General features: G+C 44.2%; 1 protein-coding gene across 2 annotated transcripts in view; it reads left to right on the top strand.

Moving 5' to 3' along the window:
- Window positions 1-12,654: 12,654 nt before the first annotated feature.
- Fam20b (FAM20B glycosaminoglycan xylosylkinase) overlaps window positions 12,655-22,537 on the top strand; it is a 45,146-nt gene continuing 35,263 nt past the window's right edge. The window contains exon 1 of one of the 2 annotated variants that reach the window (XM_045151656.1): window positions 12,655-12,746. The gene's annotated coding sequence lies outside the window, so the exon portion shown is untranslated. Of the gene's footprint in view, window positions 12,747-21,209; window positions 21,335-22,537 lie in introns of those variants that run through there. The other variant, XM_045151662.1, reaches the window with a different exon arrangement.

Genomic DNA, 22,537 nt, shown 5'->3' with positions numbered 1-22,537 from the left:
TACTCTCACTTTTGGTACAGAATCTTCTCTTTTCAGATGGCAATGATCTTGGAACAACTCAGAAGGTATCATGGTCCTGGAAAGAAGTGACTAGGGTACCGAGTAACATCTCGATCCCACCTTCCAAGGCTCAGGGTCTAATGAGGAAGAGGTGGCGGAAAGAATGTAAGAGCCAAAGGAAGGGTAGGACTCTTTACAATGTGCTCCCTCCAGACAAAAAATGGCCTCGATATCCATGACCTCATAGTGCCTGACACTACCTACACAAGACCATCACAAGAGGAGGCAAAAAAAAAATTTTTTTAAGATGTGAAAAGAAACCACAAGGGAGCTTGGATGGTATTGTAGTTAGCTTTACATTGCTGGGATAAACAAGGGGGTTATTTCAGTCTTACAGATCCAGTAGCAGTTCCATCAAATGGCCAAAGAAACCCTTTCACAGATCCAAGCAGAGACACCACCAAATAGCCAGCACCCCAAGCAAGCAAGCACAAATGGGCAGCCAGCAGCAGGGACCCTGGCAGAGCTCAGACTACTCTGCATACCTTTCAGCTGGAAATCAGATCCACCCCCAAACACCTTAGGGCTGGACCAAGGATCTGCCCTCAGCGACCTCTTCTATCCAAGTGGCTGGAAATCCAAACTACAAGCTTAAGTAAAATATCTGTTTCTATGGGGGGTGGAGGGAAATACATTCAAACTACCATGGGTGGCTATACTAGTTATTAGGCTTACTTACTACTAGAGACAACAAAGGACATTAAAAAAATTATTTACTTTTATTTTTATTTATTAATTTATTTGACAGAGAAAGAGGGGGAGAGAGAGAGAGAATGGGTGCACCAGGGCATCTAGCCACTGCAAATGAACTCCAGATTCATGGGCCCCTTTGTGTATCTGGCTTATGTGGGTCCTGGGGAATGAAACCTGGGTCCTTTGGCTTTGCAGGCCAATGCCTTAACTGCTAAGCCATCCCTTCAGCCCAATAAAGGACACTTTATTATGACAAAGTGACAATGGAAAGATATAGGAACTATAAACATATATGCCACTCAAGATGGAACCTCAAGATCCATGAAACAAAAACAGAACAAGGATGGAATTGAGAAGAGAATTAGACAATTCAGCAATAATATTTGGGGATTTCAAAGGCCCATTTTTAATAATGCCTAGACCAACCCGACAGTAAGAAAACCAACAGGGCTGATGAACATGGAGGTCAGTTGGTGGAACACTTACCTATCTAGCAAGGGCAAATCCTGGGCTCAGTCCCAAGCAAAACATAAATCAGGCGCAGAGGCATACACTATAATCCCAGCACTAGGAAGGTGGAGGTGGAAGGATCAGAAGTTCAAGGCTGGGGGCTGGAGAAATAGCTTAGTGGCTAAGGCATTTGCTTAATAAGCCTAAGGGGCCTGGTTCAGTTCCCCAGAACCCACATAAGCCAGATGCACAATGGGGCCCATGCATCTGGAATTCATTTGCAGTGGCTAGAGGTCCTCCCTGGTGCACCCATTCTCTCTTCCTCTCTATCTGCCTCTTCTCTCTCTCTCTCTCTCAAAATTTTTTAAAAAGTTCAAGGCCATTCTCCATGTTTCAAAAGAAAAGAAAAAGGGCTGGAGAGATGGCTCAGCATTTAATGTGCTTGCCTACAAAGCCAAATGACCCAGATTCGATTCTCCAGTACTCACATAAAGCCAGAGGCACAAAGAGGCGCATGCACCTGGAGTTCATTTGCAGTGGCTAGAGGTCCTGGTGCACCCATTCTCTTTGTCTATCTTTTTTTTGTTTATCTCTCTCTGCTTGCAAATAAGTCAACTAAATATTTTTTAAAAGAAAAGAAACAAAAGACTAACAAGATAATAGGAACTAGGGATCTAGACCTAGATATCTAAGAACATTCTACCCAGACAACAGCACACACATTCTTCTCAAGTACCCTAGAAGTGTATTCCAGGATAGCCCATGTTAGGATGTAGAAAAGAACTCAAGAAATTTAAATGAGCTCAAGTCAAACAAATCATGTTTTCCAGCCACAATGAGATATAATTTGAGATTAATAACAAAGGAAACTTTGGAATTTACATACATGTGGAAATTGACCGACACACTTCTAAATTACTAACAGATCAAGAATAAATCACCAGGGAAATTAGATACTACTTTAAGATGCATAAAAATAAAACCAAACCAAAGGATACCAGAATACATAGGATATAGCTAAAATAGTGCATATAGAGAAATGTATAACTGTAAATGCCTATATTTAGAAAAAAAAGATCTTAGATCAATATAAAGGAATGTACAGGTTGCTAGGAGAATTGAGAGGCGGGTACTTAGCTTTCCAGCAAAGATGACATTTTAAAGGATGAGTAAGTCTGCAAGAAGGTGGGAAGGGAAATTTCATCAGAGACAAGAGCTTGAGCAAAAGCATTTAGGCATGAACCAGTATGAAGTGTACAGTACTGTACGAGGTCCTTTTTTTCTAGAGTGCAACGTGCGTGCAAATAGAGACAGGGAAAGCTGTAGGAGCAAGTGTTGCCCTAAAGTCTCATGGGGTCTCATGAGAATTTTGGGCTTTATTCTTTGGGTCACTAAAGGATTGTAAGCAGTATATGATATGGCTCAGATTTCCTTTTAAAAAGATCTTTCTAGATAAAGTTTTCCACAGGATTACCTAGGGTGGACTTCATGGGAGTGAACTGAGAAGACTGGAGAAAGAGAGGCCAGAGAAGAGACCATCAGTCAATTCAAGGTATGGATTTAACACCATAAATTTATTTCTCACACTTCGGGGAAGCCAAGAAGTGAAAATTCAAAGTACTAGCAGATATAAGGTATTTGCCAAGGGTCTCTTTCATTGCTGTCAGGTGGCCATCTTGCTGAGTGTTATCATGACAGAGAGCAGAAACAGACCACCTCTCTCATGTGTCTTCCTTTAAGGACATGTATGTCCTAATTGCCTCCCAAGGTCACACCTCCATCCCATTGTTGATTCTAGCTTCAACGTGTGAACTTGGGGAGGGTGGACACATTCAGCCCATAAAAGTAAATCTGTAATAGCCAGAGTTCTTCTGAGACACAGAACCAATCAGATATTTCTCTCCCATTCTCTCTCCATACATACAAAAGCTTCAGGAAGAGACTTATTTTAAGGTATTGTCTCATACAACTGTAGAAGCTGAGCAGTCCCACGATCTGTCTTCTGCAAGCTGAAGACTCAGAAAAGCTGGTGATGTGGTTCAAACCCCTCAGGGCTGCATCACCACCCTGTAGATTCCAGGCCAGATCTGAGGGCCGAAGATCAATGTCTTAGCACAAGCAGCCTGGCAGAAAGCAGATTGAACCTTCCTCTGCCTTTCTGTTCTATTCCTCCCCTCAAGGGGAGGGAGATCAATGTGATAATGCCCATCCACACTGGGGAGGGCTAGCTGCTTCACTAAGTCTACCCATGCAGATGCTGATAGACTCTGGACATGACTTCACAGAGCCACCCAGAGATAGTGTGTGCAGCCAAGTATCTGGGCTTTCCGTGGCTCAGTCAAGCCGACCCATCAAATTAACCATTGCTGCAATCCAAGCGGGATGCAAACAGGGCTTGAACATAGTGGATCTGCTGGAGGGAGGAGCTGGACGAGGAGGCATCCAGAGCCAGTTTGCAGACCAATGGCAGGTGCGGAGAGCAAGATGCGACACAAGAAACTCGCATTTCTGGTTCGCGAGTGAGTGGGTGGGTGAGGGGTGGTCACATTAAATGAGAACCCGAGTTCACAAACACAGGTTTGATAGCATCCTGGGCACTTAGTCATCAACTATTTTCCTTTTTCACCCTTTTCTTGTGCATTGCCACAAAGGAAATATAAGCTTCACACTGTCATTCCTGCTGATAATACATGCACACACCCTTCATGGGTCGCCTGTACTCTCTTTCCTCAGGGACCTTTCTGCCCACATCCCATGCTTTCCTTTTTTCCTACAGGGTCCCTGAAGAGTACACCAGGCATGGTAGTGAGGTACTGGCTCTGTGTGTGTGTGTGTGTGTGTGTGTGTGTGTGTGTGTGTGTGTGTGGTTTTTTTGAGGTAGGATCTCACTCTAGCCCAAGTTGACCTGGAATGCACTAAGCAGTCTCAGGGTGGCCTTGAACTCATGGTGATCCTCCCACCTCTGCCTCCCAAGTGCTGGGATTAAAGGTGTGTGCCACCACATCAGGCTCAGGCTCCTTCTCCAACCCCCCCCCCCCCCGCCCTGCCCCCTGGATCTATAGTTCCACTATGCCAATCACCCTGCACTTCTCGGTTCTGGCCCACCTCCCTGCTCCACAGACATCTGCCCTCTAGCATATGGTCACAAACTGACTGAGGACAGAGAATGGATGTCAACCCATCCATGTTTTTACTTGCCCTGCTCAGTATTTAAGTACATACATGCATAAATATGTAGACAATCACATGTCAGACTACAATATATGGTGATATTTCCACATATTATAATAAGTCTGAACATTTTCCATTTTGGAGTAAGGGCACTCTATGATGTTTACAGGGGCAAGGTTATCTAAGGGTGAATTTATCAGACCATGCTCCATCATTAAGCAGCATAAGACTCTCTCGTGTGTGTGTGTGTGTGTGTGTGTGTGTGTGTGTGTGTGTGTTTCCCCTCACATGCATGCATGCACACACACATAAGTGCTTCATTCTATACAATCGCTTTGAAAAGATTCTATGATTTGTCACATTTCCTGATGTTTGTGGCTGTCTTACCTTTGCTCTGATTTTCTCATTTCCCCTTGTCTGGCAGCCTCAAGCCCCATGGTCAGGCCCCACTGGAAGGAACAATGCGGGGAGCTAGAGCAACAAAAGGCAGTATTTTGACTGTGCAGAGCCTGGCTTCCTGTCACATCTTTCTCATCCCTGCTCACTAGAGGATCATTTCTTGAGAGAGCAATGACTGGCTTCCTGTAAGTCTTCCCAAATACCAACTATCTCCCCTTGAAAACAAAAATCAATCTCTCATATATTAGCTTGAACAATCCAACTAATTTTTGTCCTATAATAATAGCAACTTCACCTAATTTAGCCTATTGATGTGATTGATCCTGGTTGAGCCTTTATTAAGGCAGTAGTTCTCAGTTTTGGTTACAAGGTAGAATAAACCTGGAGCTTTAAAATGTACCCTTGAAAGCTGGGCATGGTGGTCCACGCCTTTAACCCCAGAACTCCGGAGGCAGAGGTAGGAGGATCAGCATGAGTTCGAGATTACATAGTAAATTCCAGGTCAGCCTGAACTAGAGTGAAACCCTACCTCAAAAAAACAAAACAAAACAAAACCTTGAGCTGGGGAAATAGCTAAGTGGATAAAATGTTTGCTACACAAGAGTAAGGACCTGAGTTTAGATTCCCAGAACCTCTCTGCCTGTAATCCTATCATTGGGGAGGTATTGGCAGGGAAATCCTTAGAGTTCACTGGCTGAGCTCAATCAGTGAGATCTAGGCTCAGTGAGAGACTCTGTCTCAAAGAATGAATGTGGAGGGCTAGGAAGATGGCTCAGCAGTTAAGGCACTTGCCTGCAAAGCCAAAGGACCCAGGTTAGATTCCCTAGGACCCAAGTAAGCCAGATGCACATGTGTCTGGAGTTCCTTTGTAGTGGCTAGAGACCCTGGCATGCCCATACACCTTTCTCCTCTTTCTATGTCTCTCTTTCAAATAAATAAAATATTTTTTAAAAAAGAATAAAAGTGGAGAGCAATTGAGGAAGATACCCAACATCAACTCTGGCCTCTACCTACATGCACACATATGTACCAACACACATACATATGCCAAAAAATGACATTAAAAATATTCTTGCTAGGACCCTGTTGCAGTCCGGTTCGCATTGCTGGTAGAAATCACCCAACCAAAAGCAGCTTCTGGGAAAAAGAGATTTATTTTGGCTTACAGGCTCGAGGGGAAGCTCCACGATGGCAGGGAAAAATGATGGCATGAGCAGAGGGTGGACATCACGCCCTGGCCAACAGAAGGTGGACCACAGCAACAGAAGGGTGTGCCAAACACTGGCATGGGGAAACTGGCTATAAAGCCCATAAGCCCACCCCCAACAATATACTCCCTCCAGGAGGCATTAATTCCCAAATATCCATCAGCTGGGAACCTAGCATTCAGAACACCTAAGTTTATGGGGGACACCTGAATCAAACCACCACATTCCGCCCCTGGCCCCCATAAACTGATATCCATACAGGATATAAAATATAATGCATTCAGTCTGACTTTAAAAGTCCCCATAGTTTTTATCAATTCCAATGATGTTCATACATCCCCTTAGTTCAAGATTTTTTAACTGAGCCATAATACCAAAAAATAACCTCAAAAAACCCATAATGGCATAGAATAAATATTCGCACTGCAAAAGATGGCATTGGGCATAGCATAGGAACATTCAACCAATCCAAGATTTAAAACAACTGGGACAAACAAACTCTGTAGCTTCAAGTCCAGCAACTCTAGCCACTGACAAATCTTCAAGTCCGATAATTCTAACCAGCAACAAGTCTCTGGCATTCCAATTCCGCCCCTCCAGCTAAGCTACTCACAGTCCTGGGAAACTTCATCGGGGCCGGCAGCTCCTCGGCAGCCATCTCATGGTCCCAGCATCTCCACTGGGTCTCCACTGCAAGCCACGGTTCATCCTCATGGCCCCTTGGGGTCTCTATGCAGGCAACCAGCAAACCTGCTTCACACTGCCCATGGCCATTTCCAAAACACAAGACCGTGTTGCAAACTCAATGACCCTCTTTCCAGCATTTCTTATACTCCACGATAACAGGTAAGTGCCAATTTGTTAATCCAGGGGGGATTAAATCAGACTTTGAAGAACAGGACTCCTTGAGCACTCAGGCCCCTTCAGAGTCCACATTCTTCTTGTTGCCCCAGCGCAGGTCAGCTAGCCCAGTCTCAAAGGTTGTAATCTCTCAGTTGCAGCTGAACGGGCAAGAGTTCACCCAAAGATTTTTCTTTCTGTGCCATATCCCTCTGCTCACACCAGTTCATTTCTACGCAAAGCAACCCTGCATAACTTCTCAGGACACGGGCACAAGAGCAAGCTTCTCACACAAACTGCTAGCCTAGTCCAGGCACAGCTCTTTCTCACCCTCATAAGCCAAACCTCACAGTCCATACTTCTTACTGCATTCAGGTCTTGGAGCTCAGACCAGAATAGTCCTTTAAGCTGTACTTACAGCACTGCAAGGCATCTCTTAGGCCAAAGTTTCAACTCCTTCCACATTCCTCTTGAAAATCAGCTCCAAAAGGCCAAAGCCACATAGTCAGGTGTCTAGCAGCAACCCTACTCCTGGTACCACTTTCCTGTTGCAGTCTGGTTCACATTGCTGGTAGAAATCACCCAACCAAAAGCAGCTTCTGGGAAAAAGAGATTTATTTTGGCTTACAGGCTCGAGGGGAAGCTCTACAATGGCAGGGAAAAATGATGGCATGAGCAGAGGGTGGACATCACTCCCTGGCCAACATAAGATGGACCACAGCAACAGGAGGGTGTGCCAAACACTGGCATGGGGAAACTGGCTATAAAGCCCATAAGCCCACCCCCAACAATATACTCCCTCCAGGAGGCATTAACTCCCAAATATCCATCAGCTGGGAACCTAGCATTCAGAACACCTAAGTTTATGGGGGACACCTGAATCAAACCACCACAGACCCCAACTCATGACAATTAAATTCAAATTGTTGAAGACTTGGGCAGGTGTAAAGATATTTCAGTACTCCCATGCAGCCTGCTGGACACCTGAAGCTCTATAACATCTGAAGGGGTAGAAGAGAGGCTCACAGAGCCTTCTAACGGACCCCATGACCTGGTTATCCAAGATGCTTACTGGCTTTAAGAAAGGTTGAGGAACCCAGAATGTTCCTGCAATTGCAGTTACTTCATGCAGCAGATTGAGTTTATGAACATTAAAGAGCCCCCTCTCTCACATACAATGTATATTAAATATTTACATATATATTATATCAACCTAATCAACCTAGCCATATTACAAAATCACTGCCTTGTGAGAAGCAGGAACTAGAATTTCAGAATTGTCTGTTCAACCTGTGGCATTAGAGGGCACTACAACAAGCTGGAAAGTGGTCACAGATGGGGCCCTGAACATTTACTGAGACATCACAACAAAGTGTACAGTTTGAGGTGGTTCATGAAATTCCGTCACCGTGCTTGGCCTCAGCGGTGAAGCACAGCTTTGAGAGCTATGCTGTTCTACGTCCTAACTAACACTAGAGTTTAGCTTTCCTCTTATTATATTTCCCCTTTGGCTTTTAAGGTGTAGATTTAAAATATAGAGTTAAATAGATTTTTTGGGAGGGCAGGCTTTTTTTTGAGGTAGGGTCTCACTCTAGCCCAGACTGACCTGGAATTCACTATGGAATCTCAGACTGGCCTCCAACTCATGGTGATCCTCCTACCTCTGCCTCCCAAGAGCTGGGATTAAAGGTGTGCACCACCATGCCTGGCTAGATTTTCAAAATTAGAGGAAATGGTCTTATTATCTTGGGTGGACTGAAAATGGTCTAAAATTTGTATACAGTAATGTTTGCTCAACTCTGTAAGAAAGACACTGAATTGTGCACTTTAAACCAGTGATTTTTATGGCATGTAGGTTATATATAAAGCATAAATAAAAAAAATAAAGCAGCTCTTGAGGCTGGAGAGATGGTTTAGCAGTTGAGGCACTTGCCTGTGTGAAGCCTAAGGACCCAGGTTTGATTCCCTAGTAAGCTAGATGCACATGGTGGCACATGCATCTGGTGTTCGTTTGCAGTGGCTAAAGGCCCTGGCTATCTATCTATCTCTTTCTCAAATAAATAAATAAATAAAAATAAAATTAGAAAGTGGCTATTTAAAAATAATAAGGTAGCTCTTTACAAAATATTACTAAAGTAAGAAAAAAAAAAAAAACACCCAATGATTCTACCAGCCAGAATGTCTCTGCAGAGAAGTGGGGCATGTGGCCCATGATGCAGCCTCTGGACATGAGTGATGTGCTCAGATGGCACTGGCGGCGATGCCATATGAAGGGTGGGGTGGGCATTCCACGGCCATTAGAAAGGGGAGGGCTGGGAGCAGCTCTGCAGCACTGGTAGCAAAGAAAGAAAGAAAGGCTCCATTGGGAAAGGAAGGCAAAAGCTGCTGTCCAGAGAGAGCCTCATGCAGAGAACAGACCAGCCCAGGCAGAGCACAGCTCCTGGCAGGGAAGGAAGAAGTTGTGCTTTGTCGTTCCCTAGCCTTCCCTGCTACCCTCTCTCCCCAGGCTCCTGGCAGGAGCTGTCCTAAGGCTCCCTCAACCTGCTACATGTAGAATTCACTTGATTAGTTTCAGGGGGGATCCATCAATGCGGGTACAGTGAGTGGGTTTAAAGAAATGGTGTATGCTGCCTCCGTGTGACCAGGTGCTTTGAGAGAGTGCTTTCCAACACTGCGCTCCCCCCCCCCCCCGCCCCCGTACTGCTGGTCTGCTATGGGAATCTTGGGACTTGACACATTAGTCAAGATTTGGAAATTCTGTAACAGTTTTTAGAAAATACTTACAATGGTGCAGAGAGCAAGTACTCAGGGCTCCATGCCCTGCACTGCAGGACCTGCTCTCCCCAAGCTTCTCCTTCAAGTGGGGGTCTGTCTGCATGCCGTGGGCAGTGTTGACTCTATAGGAGACATAGGCATCAATACAAGAATGTCATTGGTGCCAAAGGCTTTATAACCCATGGGAAAGGCCTTAACAAATGATGCTATCACAAGTCCAAATAAAGCTCCCAGAAGGTCAGGAAAGGAGGCACAGCTGGGAAGGCCATGAAAGGCTCTGGGAACAAATAGAACCAAGAGATGTTTAACACTTCTTATGTGGGGTGAGGTAGGAGTCCCAGAGAAAGAGTCAGTGTGGTCGTATCCCCCAGGAGGACAGGGACAGCAAGTAAGACATGAGGAGCAGGTGGAGAAGGAATTAGCAGAAAATGGGGTTGGTGAGGCATGCTGGGACTCTAAGTGCCAAGCAGCAGAGTTCCTACTGAATTAGGAGGGCCATAGCCAAGGCTCTGGTAGGCTTCCACATTGGGGCTGATAACCAAGATTCCTCTGTTGAGGATAGCCATTGCCCTCAGCCAGAGGGAGGACAGCTCAATTCCTCCAACTGGCTTCAATTCAATGTGCTGCCACATCTTAGGCACACTATGCAATAGAGTCACAGTCTGCGTATTTAAGTTTTGCAGTTTGAGGAGAGGGAAGGGTGAAGGAGTTAGATAACGATATCTAAGACCACAAGCATTGACAGAATGCCCTGATGCCTGGTGGGGGCTCCACTAAGCCTGTAACTTTCTCAAAGGTAGGGATGAGGCCTTCGTCTCTGAATGCCTGGCACTTGGCACACACATTTAGTAGATGAATGAATGTACAAATAAATGCATGAATGGATGGGTGGATGGATAAATACTTCTGCCCTGAGTTGTCTGTCTAGAATATATGTTCTCTAACTTTGGTTCATAATGTTCCTTTCTTCTCCCGCCCATGTTTTGCTCACCTTAACCCTCCTTGACAACGCCAGCCCAGACTCAGATTCTTTCAGTGGCGACAGAGCCTGTGCTGTGTAATGTAACTTTCCTCTGTTCCCTGAAGCTGCTAGTCATGCAAAATCCCCATGTTTATGACTGCATCCCTCCTAGCACTTGGAATATACTGACTGTGGATGCCATTACGAGACCAGGGGCAGAAACTGATTCATGGAGCATCAGGTATGGGGTTGGTGCTGTGCACATAGTTCCAAAGAACCTGAGGAATGGAGCCTGGTGAAGAGCAACTGGGAGACATCTGCAAGCCTTTGACACAGAAATCCCAAATCCATGGCTCTCCACCTCTGAGGACATAAGACATACAGTGCAGTGTGCTTGTCCAAAGGACATAGGATGAAGTGGATATGAAATTAAGCACTGGACTGAATTACTTCTGCAGGACAAGAGCCCTCCCTCTCTGGACATCCTTAAATACAGAGGGGATCATCTGTCCAGGAAGCTGAGGCTCCAGGATGAGCTGGCTTTATCCTGAGCAGTGACAGGTGCCTTGTCAGGCACTGTCCTTGTCAGAGTTACTGGAAGAAAGGACACTTTTGGGTGAAGTGTCTTAGAGGAATTGTTGACTTATTCTTTTTGCTTTATGATATCCTGATGTAATGAACAAGGTTTAGGAAGATGAGCTGACTGCAAGCAGACCAATGTTCCTTTTCAACTTATTTTCACAAGAATTATGCACACACATATATATGTAATACATACTATAGTCAGATAACGACCTCAAACCTTTTCTGCTACATCCAGTAAAAAGGCGGACACTGTGTCCTCTGCATTGGGCTGCGCAGTCCTTGGGTGATTAATGCTTCCTGCAGTGATTAACACTGCTCCCTAGCTGGATTGTCTGGGGTGGGCATCAAGCCCAGTTTCTCTAGGATCTCCTGGTAAGAGTGTTCAATACACAATGAATAACAACTAACTTCTTCACCCAGTATTTTGTAAGTATTTTCTCCACAGACTTACTAATTTAATACTGGTAATAATCTTGTGAAGTGGGTACTATGAATAACTTCCATTTTCCAGAAAGGAAAATTCTTTCCAATATAGTTAGCAACTTAAACGAATTCCCTGGCTTGCAGGAGTGAGAGGAAGAAGTCAGTTCATTTCTTTCCTCCTCGAAAGAAGAACCAGCTCAATTCCCATCTCCCCCACCCCCGCAAAAATTCTATCCCACGGGGCAATGTGTAAAATATTTTAATATTTCAGGATCAAGCACACTAAGTGCAAGTAGTATATGGCGGATGAATTATCTAGTGAATGCTCTGTGCGGAGTCAGTGGGAAGCTAACAAGGCGAGGAGAATCTCATTCAAATCATTTATCAGGAGCCTAAGTGAATGCAGGACTTTGGAGTCTGATTCGCCCTCATAGGGTTTAACAGTCCATTGCAAGAGACAAACGTAAAACTAATATTATAGTACACGGATCACTCAGTCCTAATGGAAGAGCAGTTTGTGACCAGCGCAGAAGGGCTGGCCTCCTTTGGGCACGGTACATTTAGACAGGCAGTATGTACAAGCAGAAGTCCAGGTAGATTTAAAATAAAATAAAAAGGCAAAAGGAGGAGGAAACTGCTTCTCACAACACCTAGACTTCTGCTTGTCTACCCGCGCGAGAGAAGCGGGAATGGAAAAGTGACGGCAAGAAAGAAACAAGAGGCTCGTGTATTTACGTGAACGGAGCTGGCTGGGGAAAGGTTCTTCTCACACCTCGCACCCGAGTTAAGCCTGGCTGGCCCGGGAATGAAGGGGTTAAGGGGGTCGGGCCGTGGAACACGTACGGTAGTCCCGCCCACCAGGGGCCTAGGGGAGGCGGGGCCTCGCCGAGGGCGCCCTGGGATTGGCCGAGGGGGAAGGCGTTACGCTAGGACCGTACCAACAGCCGGGCCGGGCGGAGGCGGGGGGGGGTTCGTGTGGGGCGGCTGGCTCGGCGCGGGGAGCGGTGGCCAGGGAATGGCCCGGCCGGCGGTGGGCGGAAGCCGCAGTGGCGGCGGCGGCGGCGGCTGGGGGCGGTGAGAGCGGCGTGGGGCTGCCCCTCCCCGGGAGGCGGCGGGGGCGGCCGGGGCCGCGCCGTACAGTACGGCGCGGGCGGCTATGGAGCGAGCCTAAGGCCCGACAGGTGAGCGGCGTGGGGCGGGAGACGGCGCGCGACCCCCGCGAGGGCGCGGCGGGTTGCGGGCGGGCGGGCGGGCGGGGCGCGGGGCGAGGCGCGCCCGCGGGAGCCGCCTGGGGGCGGGGCGCCTCCCCGAGGGGCCGGGCACCGGGGACCGGGCCGTACGTCCCTGCGGACGGCCGTAGCGACGTGGCCTGGGTCCCCAGCCCTCCCTGGCGCTGGCCTTATACCTGAAACCGTCTCCGGCTGCCCGGCTTCTCGGGGTGACCTGTTCTGGGCCCTGAGCAGGGTTCCCCCCCACACCCCGAGAATTCCCCGCCCACCCGGGTTCCGCCCTCCTAGGGTGCCCAGCCGGGCTCTTCCAGGGGTCTCTTCCTCCTCCTCCTCCAGGTGGCCTAGCGGCGCGAGTGACCTGCAGGCCCAGGCCGGAGAGGACAGCGGGGCCCCCCCGCCCCGGGGCCTGCAACGGGGCACAACTTAAGGGAGATGAGGCTGGAGTCCAAAGTGGGTTGCGCTGGAGATTTTATTTCCGGGTGTGATGACCCCCCCTACCCCCAAGATTAAGAGCGAGCCCAAACGTTGCCATTAATGATAAATGTGAACAGTTGTCAAGCTGTGTCCTTGATTGTGGTGTCTGATAAGAGATTCATTTTGATCAGGCGACAGTTATATGACAGGCACCGGAAGAGGAGAGAGAGAGAAGGCTGTTGGAGGAAAGGATGGTGTTGTGGGGGACGGTGACAGGCCATGCATGTTCATTATGCAGGTAGTTCTGTTAAAGGCCGGATCACCTTTGAGGTGCATTTGGCGGAAGGGTCTAGAGCCAGGTATCAGGGTCATCTCTACTCAGCCAGTTTCCCTCCATATTTCATTTCTCACCTTGGAAGGAATGTAGAACCTTTATACTATGAAAGTCTAGGACTTCAATTCTGTAGTCAGGTAAAGTCAAGATTACTGTTTGTTAACATATTAATATACCTATTCATGTGTTATAGAGTGATGCATAAATTTCACTGAGATTGATTTTATTGAGTCAATGGCCTTGGTGTGCAGATTATATGTTAGAAATATTTCTTGGATTCATGCAGGACCCTGGAGCTAGCTGAGAGTGTCACCTCGTTATTTATCATCCAGACTAATTCTTGCGAAACAGGTATACAAGTGCTAAAGACGCTAAATTATTGTGTAGGCTTAGAATCAATATGAGGTAGATTTAAAATTAAATTATTGTATGAATAACTTTTCTAAAGTTTCTGTGGATGTTGGACTTTGGCTTCCAGAACCAGCTGTAATCAGTGTACAGGAGACCTGTCCACATTTGAAATTGCTTACCAAAGGAGAGTAAGGAAGACACATGCAAGGAGTTCAGGCACTTGGCTTCTCATAATGATGACAAAAATGATGTAAAGAAGAGAGATGTATGAAACAGTGAAAATTTACCTATACGTGCCCTGCTTATCTTTTTGAGTATTTTGGATTAGGGAACAAGCAAGTCACTGATCTTTAGTTTTCATAATCTTTTAGGTTATAGAATTATTTTGTGCTAAGTTGATTATTGACTTAGTTCTCTTGGTTTCTGCTTATGGATTTCAGCTTTTTCATAAAGCCTTGTTTATTTAAATTTTATTTATTTGCGTGTGTACATGAGGATGCACCAGGCTGCTGCAAACAATTGCCAGGCACTTGCGCCACTTTGGATCCAGCTTTACATGGGTAGTAATGAATTGAGTCTGAACCCCAGGCTGGCAGGCTTAAGCATCTTGAACTGTTGAGCCATCTCCTCAGGTGAAGCCTCTGTTTTTTTTTGTTGTTGTTGTTGTTGTTTTGTTTTTTAATGTTTCCTGAATTTTTCAATTCCTAAATGAGATTTTCTGTGCCCTTTACTTTCAGTTTCAGGAAAGACATGACCTTCCTGTACTTTGTGTGGTTGTCATTCAGTAGTATAAACTGAGAAGCCAGATACTTTAGCCCTTAAACTGATAACTATTTAAAATAGCCAGCCACTCTCTTAATGACTGTTATAATCACATATCAGAACCAAGAGTCTGCTGTTTGTACTGTGTTAACAGTTGCAAACAATAAAAAGGAGACAGCGTCCAACCTGGATGTCAGCTTACTGTGTGATTGAGTTGCAGATGGTTTTGTGGTTGAGGTAGGGAGCATAGACCCTGCAGTTTGTTTTAATCTGTAGGGCTTAACAGTCCTAGTACATAGTTGTTGTACAGGAATTATTTGTTGGTTGAATTAATGAGCGGAAAACAGTATGAAGGAAGCAGAAATAGCCTAGTGCAAATACTAAATTGTTCATTTGTTTTATCAAAAGGAAAATAAAAAAGGGCAAGAAAACAAGTTTCAGTTTCCTATTGAAAATGTGATGTGAAGATGTAGGGGTGTCAGTAAAGGAAACTAGGCGTTTGCTGGAGCTGCCTTGCTGTTCAGCACTGTGATTGTATATGGTGTTCTAGCTACCTGCAGCCTACCCAGGCTCCAGTCAGTTGCAAGTGCACAGACTTCCTGTTCTTTGTACTGGCTAAGTGAACAGTTGGATTGACAGCCAGTGTTTTTGCATTAATGGAATTAAGAGCTCTTGGCAGTAACATATCAGCAGTGTTGAGTCTGTCCACCTGTTCCTCACATTGGGGATGAGAGAGGGAGATTATTTAGTACCTGTATGTCTCTCCCTCTTTTCTTTCCTTTTGCTACCTCTCTGTGACTAATGAATCCAGGTATATGGCCTGGGATGCCAAACAGAAGTCCTTCCTTTACAGTTAAAACTTCTCACTAAGATGTCAACACAATAGTGAAAGCTGCATAGATGAGACTGTAATGCAGATATTCTTTGCTACCTGCTTCATTACAGAAACTAATATTCTTTAAGCAATGAAAACAAACAAACAAAAACATCTGATCTGGTCTTCCTTGCCAAAACCAAAAGAAGAAATGCCTGTCTGCAGACCTAAAGAATCTCAGGGATGCATGAGATAGTAAGTGAAGGATATACAGAAAGAGATTGGGCTTTGGTGTGTGTTGGGTCTGTACTGTGTGGCATAGGATCAACCCTTTTAGAGGAGACAGTGCTGTTCTAGGTACATTATAAAAGGAGACTAAGGAATATGAAATTTTGAATATGCAAAAAGGAAAGAACTAAATACAGGGCCGTGCTCTCAAATGTTGATTCGGCTATTGTGTGCATGGCTTTGCCTCTTTTATCTAATGTTGGGAAACAACATAATATGAAAAATTATCACTTTAGCTATACTTTCGTGGAAACATTCTTACAGTATATTGTATATTTTGTTTGTTTGTTTCTTTTTTTTTTTTTTTTTTTTTTGAGGTCTAGCATAGGCTGACCTGGAATTCACTCTGTATTCTCAGGCTGGCCTCGAACTCATGGCGATCCTCCTACCTCTGCCTCCCAAGTGCTGGGATTAAAGGTGTGTGCCACCACACCCGGCTCTATTTTGTTTCTTTTTACACAATATAGTTTATCTGCTTCTTATCTGTAGATAAGGATTGCTAGTAATTGATCAAGGCTTTAAGGTGATTAAGAAATGTAGGTTGCTTACTCCCTCTGGTTTTGAATTATTGAATCTGATTTTAATAGCCAGTTTCATCTTCCCAGGGAGGGGAAGCTGTGCAGCTTCTGGTCTTCTGTGGAGGAGAAACCCAGATCGCTTGGTGGCTGCCCAAAGACCTTTTTATTTATTTCTTATTTCTTACCCTTAGCTTAGTGACCATGCACCTGGATAGGTTTTTCATGGTCATGTAGTTCTTCCCATAGAAAAAAGAACATCATATGGAAACACTTGTGTCAGTTCTTGTTTCAGAAACCATTGTCAGCAGTACTTGAAGATCTAGTTTCAGTCCTGTCTTATAGCATTCTTGAGCAATGTCTTTTTGGACTGTTATTATTCCCCCAAGCAGGAATTAGGTTAGCAGTGGCTTCCCAGACAGGTAGAATCAAGGTACACAGGTGACAGCAACTTTGACAATTTCAGATTGAGTGTGTAAAATTGGTAAGCACATTAAATATTTCTATAATTTTTGCTATACTGTATTTCTAAATTTGCAACAGAACTTATTTCCCTCATGTCTGTAAAGGAGGCAGTCTTTAAGCCAAAGTGTTGCCAGTTCAGGAGAAATGCTTACAGCCACACAACTCTTTCTTCCTTGCTCTCCAGCAATTATGCCCCACACTGCCTTTAGGTTCTTGGAAGCACAAAGAGAGTAAAACATATCCCTGTTCTCAAGGAACTTGTGATGTAGTAAAAGAGGTCTGCCAAAAGGTAGATGTGTGTATATGTTATAAAAACATGATCATGCCTGAAAGTAATTTCTTTTTTTTAAATTTATTTTATTTTATTTATTTGAGAGTGACAGACAGAAAGAGAAAGAGGCAGCTAGATAGAGAGAGAATGGGCGCGCCAGGGCCTCCAGCGGATGAAAACAAACTCCAGACACATGCGCCCCCTTGTGCATCTGGCTAACGTGGGTCCTGGGGAATCAAGCCTCGAACCCGAGTCCTTAGGCTTCACAGGCAAGTGCTTAACCACTAAACCATTTCTCCAGCCCTGAAAGTAATTTCTTGTGGTCTGTCTGTAAGGTTGGCACTTTGTAAAACCTAACAGTAAAAATTGAAGTGCTAGCTAGGCCAGGTGATTGTAGTCCCATGTAGGCAGATCACTTGAGCCCAGGGGTTCAAGGCCAGCCTGAGCAGCAATATAATGAGACCATTCTAAAAAGAAATGAGGTATTATTGTTTTGTAGTGTTTATGTATCTTTCCAAGAACTATAGTTATTTGCACATGAATGTAATTTCCCGCTTCAGTGTTCAGAGTGTGTTATGAGGGTATTTACTTCATCAGTGTATTCTGTTGAGGAGTTCGTAGTTGAATGACTATTAGAGGCCTAGTCAGGAAAAGTAGGTCAGTGGGGATGGCTGTGATATATCTCACCCCTAGACCCTCTCCATGCATTGAGTATCTTGCTCTGCCATGTATTTATTTCCTGCAGTAATGTCCCTCCTCATGTTGGGCTCAAAGGCAATGGAGCTGACTGAAGTTGGACTCAAACCATATGATAAGATAAATCTTTCCTCCTTTAAGTTAATTATCTCAGGAATATGCCATGGTAATGAGAGACTAACATAGTCCAGTTGAGAATCTATTCTTCTTTTGTTACCTTTAAGAGGCATTATTATGTTTCTTCCTAAACATCTACAGTCATGGCAAAAAGAAAGAACAATGACATTTAACTTCCTATATTGTGCCGTAGAAGGCCATCATTTACAAGTATGATATGACCTAACAATTTATCAACCCAATCTTTATTTATGCTTAAAGAGTTAATTTAATGCTTCTCCCCCTCTGAATTCTTAGCCATATAACCTATTTTCCTATATTCTCTTCCCTGACATACTTAATATCTCCAAAGAGTTGATAAGAAGCAGAAGAATGGGGACTGTTGCACAACATCCTCAAAATATAATTTGCTTTAAACAGTGATTTGCTTTTTCTTATAATTGTATAGGACACGTAGTCTCAGCTGGTTGATCACTGCCCACACGGTATATAGCTGGGGTCATATTGTGGTTCCGTTCAGCTGGAAAATCACCTGGGACTGGAATGCCCTTGATAGTTTCATTTACCTATCTGGCATTTCAGCTGGGGTGGTCAGAATAGCTAAGTGTCTGCAAAGCCTCTCTCCATTTAGCTCTCTCATTGGTAGCCTAACTGCATTGTCTTTACTTGGTGGTTACATCCAAAAAGAATGCGAGTGGAAATTTTCAGGTATCTTAAGGTGTAGGCCCAGAAAGCACATGGTCATTTCATTGCATTCAATTGGCCAAAGGTGTCACAAGCCAGCTCAAATTCAGGAGGCCGCAAAGTAGACAACACCCTTTAATGAGAGAAATTATTGATGTTTATCTTGCCAGATAGTCAACAGGAAAATCTTAATTAAATTCAGGTCTTACCTCTTATAGTTACCACCTTCACAATTTTGCTGAAACCAGCAGTTACCAAACAAGTTGATAAGAGTCTGTGTAGTTCTTACTCAGAAAGTATTCAGGGCAGAGAGGTTGTATGCATAAATATTAGTTGTATAATTAATTTTAACCCCTGATCACCTTTGTTACTAGTTGTCTATACAAAAATGTTTGTAACTGAGCATTTATGTGACTTGTGGTACCTTATAATCACAAACCTTACATTTATATGATTTCACCAGTGAATTGGCAGTACAAAAAGTGAAGCTTTTATTTACTTTCACTGAAACTTTCACTGAAACTTTCACTTTTTATTTCTGTGAATTGAGATTGGAATTTCTTCTCTGTAACCTCACAAGTAATAGTGTGAAATTGTCAGTTACATCAGAAGGTCATTCTAAGGGACTTAGCTATTAATGAAACTTGGGCCTTCTAGTGCTGTGACTTAATGCCCAATAAGTTAGCAAGTGTAGGGCCAGGTATTCTCATGTTATTTGGCCACTGCATACTGGCATTTTCTCACATGACTTATGGATCTCTGCACTAGAGTGTTTTGGTTTTTTTTTTAAAATATATTTCTGTAGCATCAGCCAGTCTCTTAGCAGAGGACTTTATACTAACACAACATTGCCCCCCTCACTGTGAATCTATATATCCTTTTCTAGAAAAAGTTTGTTCCTACAAAACACTTATCACACATATGGGATGGTTGAAAGTTAATGAGCCTGTGTAGCAAGCCCCATGTAGGCTGATGGAGAGTGAAATCAGAGGGTTTAGTAGGAAAATTCCTTATAAAGGTCTACTTTCCAAATTCGAGTCTATGAGTTTATGCCAGTTTTTAATGTGAAGACTATTCACAAATGTAGGATTTTCAGTGCCCTTTTTGTATTTAACACTTTTTGAGTTGTGTTATTACCTCAGGTCTACGAGTTTGAGGTGGGCTCTATTCCACAAAACAGGCACATGAAAATAAATGACCATAATATAACTGGACAGTGTTGCACTGTGTGGAGCATTTATAGGAAGAGGTGTGGGCATGAAGTAGAGCAGGCACACTCATCTGGGACAAATGGAGAGTTTTCATGAGTCCTTTGGAATATAGCTGGTGCTTAGCTTTTATTTCCTTGTGTCTGAAATGAGAGGTCTTAAAAATCCAGTGTCCAGAGTATATCGTATGCTGCTTGTTCCCAAGTCAGAAAGGACAATAATATAGCCTGGAAACCTAGTCTTGGGCAACCTCTCAACCATAAAGGGGCAAAAGGGGTCCTTCTAAGGAGCCAGGATTCTGACAGTGGCATTAGGAACTATATGTAAAGCAATATTTGGGCTGGAGAGATGGCTTAGCAGTTAAGCGCTTGCCTGTGAAGCCTAAGGACCCCGGTTCGAGGCTTGGTTCCCCAGGTCCCACGTTAGCCAGATGCACAAGGGGGCACATGCGTCTGGAGTTCGTTTGCAGAGGCTGGAAGCCCTGGCGCGCCCATTCTCTCTCTCTCCCTCTATCTGTCTTTCTCTCTCTGTCTGTCGCTCTCATATAAAAAAAAATAAAATAAAAATAAAATAAAGCAATATTTAACAAAGCCAAATATAGTTGTCTGCTGGCCAAAAGGAGGGAGCTGTGCACATAGACTGTGAAGGAGGACCAGGAACAGCCTTTGAGAGGAGGCTTGCAATAAGAATTAGACTTTAAACAAGAAGAAATGGCTCCAAAAAAAAAAAAAAAAAAAAAAAAAGCAGGTGTGATGGCACAGTCCTTAATTCCCAGCACAGAGGTAGGATGATTGCTGTAAGTTTGGGGCCAGCCTGTGACTACAGAGTGAGTTCGGATCAGCCTGGGCTAGAGTGAGACCCTACCTTAAAAAAAGCAAACAAAAAAGAGATGGGAAAAGAGGATTAGCATTAGAGAGATTTTAAGCATATTAAGAACTGAGGAATGGTGGGGGCGCAGCACAGGGGAAGACTAGTTCATAATGAGTTAGTCAGTTTGGCCCACACTGAGAAAAGACACAGTGAGAATGCTTTAATGCCTTGCTAAAGATCTTTAGAATTCAAAGTGGTTGAGGGGCTAGTTATGCTGGATTGAGATCCTACAGGACCAAAAATCTGTTCTGTGATCTAGTTGTAGGTGTCAGACACCATAATAAGCTGGTGGCTGCTTAAGTAGGAAGTAGTGATAAAGAACAACACCAGATCACTGGCAGGCATGTGGGTGCGTGCCTGCAGTCCCACCGCTTGCCAGGTTGACATTTCCATGAGTTCAAGGCCAGCATGAACTACATAGCAAGACTCTATCGCCAACAACCACGGAAGGAAGAAAGGGAGGAAAAAGAGAAGAGAAAAAGAAAGAAGAAAAAGAAAAAGGGAGGGAGGGATGAAATGCTAAATGGCAGTCTTGTTTTACATGAGTGTAGTGACTCATCAATTACAAACCTGAAGTCAGCCTTTTTCTCCCTTTTCAACTGCTCTCACCATGAATCTCCAGATAGACATAGTGAAATAATGTAACAATGGAATAAGTCGATTCCCTCACTATAAACTCCTGTCCTACCTGAATGGATGAATTGTTTGCAACCCTGAAGTGACAGGTGTGCTCTGCTGAGGACTCTGAAAGGTAATGAAATTTCTAACTTAAAAGCATACAAAGTACATTTAAGAATTGGACCTTTTTGTCTTATCTTAAATTTGTAGCTGCAAAAATTTCCTGTTGCATTGGTGATCAAACAAAAAACATTACTGGAGAGCTGGGCATGGTGGCGCACACCTTTAATCCCAACACTCAGGAGGCAGAGGTAGGAGGATCACCGTGAGTTTGAGGCCACCCTGAGACTACATAGTGGATTCCAGGTCAGCCTGGGCTAGAGTGAGACCCTACCGCAAAAAAAAAAAAAAAAGACTGGAGAGTATAGCTCAGGGCTAGAGCACTTGCCTAGCACTCATAGGCCCTGGGTACAATCCCAGGTACTACAAGCCAAACAGAGCCCTAAACCAGGTGTGGTAGTGAAGACCTATAATCCTAGCACTCAGGAAGGTAAGGCAGAAAGATTGCCAGGAGTTTGTGGCCAGCCTGGGCTGTCTAGTGAGTTTGAGGCAAGCCTGAGCTACACAGCAAGACCCTGCCTCAAAAACACCAAAACAAAAATATGTTTGGATATGATATGTGTATATAGTATGAAGGAGGATTTTCTTTATTCTGTATAACATATCCACCACCATCATCAGAAGATTATGAGTTAACCAGACTAGTCTTTAGTCTCACAGATGTTTTGTGGAAAGCAAAGACACACCGTTGATATCTGGGTCTGCTGGTGCCAAGGAAGGATTGCTGATGTGGCTGCATTTCTGTGGTGCCTTTCTTATTGCACTTTGAAATGTGTGTTATCAAATAAATAAGTGAAAAGGTTGTGTGGTTTAAATTGTGTTAGAACTAGCAAAAATACTGACATCTTTTCTAGCACTGTTATTGCTGGTATTCACAGGGAACTGCTTTTATAACTCCACACCAAAGTTAATGCCATCAAAATTACATTTTAGCTTAATGAAGCCTATTACTTTAAAAATAAATAACTACGTTTTAGGTGCACTTGCATTGCCTTTGTTTCAGCTCAACAGTGTTCTGTATTTCCTGGGAGATGATGAACAGGAACAGGTGGCTGAAGATAATTAGGGTTTGAATTTAACTTACTTTCTGCTTCCTTCATGAAAACAAACTGGAAAGGAGTACTTAATTACTGAGAATGAACTTCCTGTCACCTGGCTCAAGACAACTCTTTGTCCCTAAAGTACAAGCTTGCTCCTGGGTTGTCTCCAGTTGTTA

The sequence above is a fragment of the Jaculus jaculus genome, chromosome 1 (genome assembly GCF_020740685.1).
Source record: "Jaculus jaculus isolate mJacJac1 chromosome 1, mJacJac1.mat.Y.cur, whole genome shotgun sequence".
Classification (NCBI taxonomy): Eukaryota; Metazoa; Chordata; class Mammalia; order Rodentia; family Dipodidae; genus Jaculus; species Jaculus jaculus.
The sequence above is the reverse complement of the archived record's forward strand: the minus strand, read 5'-3'. Positions and strand labels throughout refer to the sequence as shown.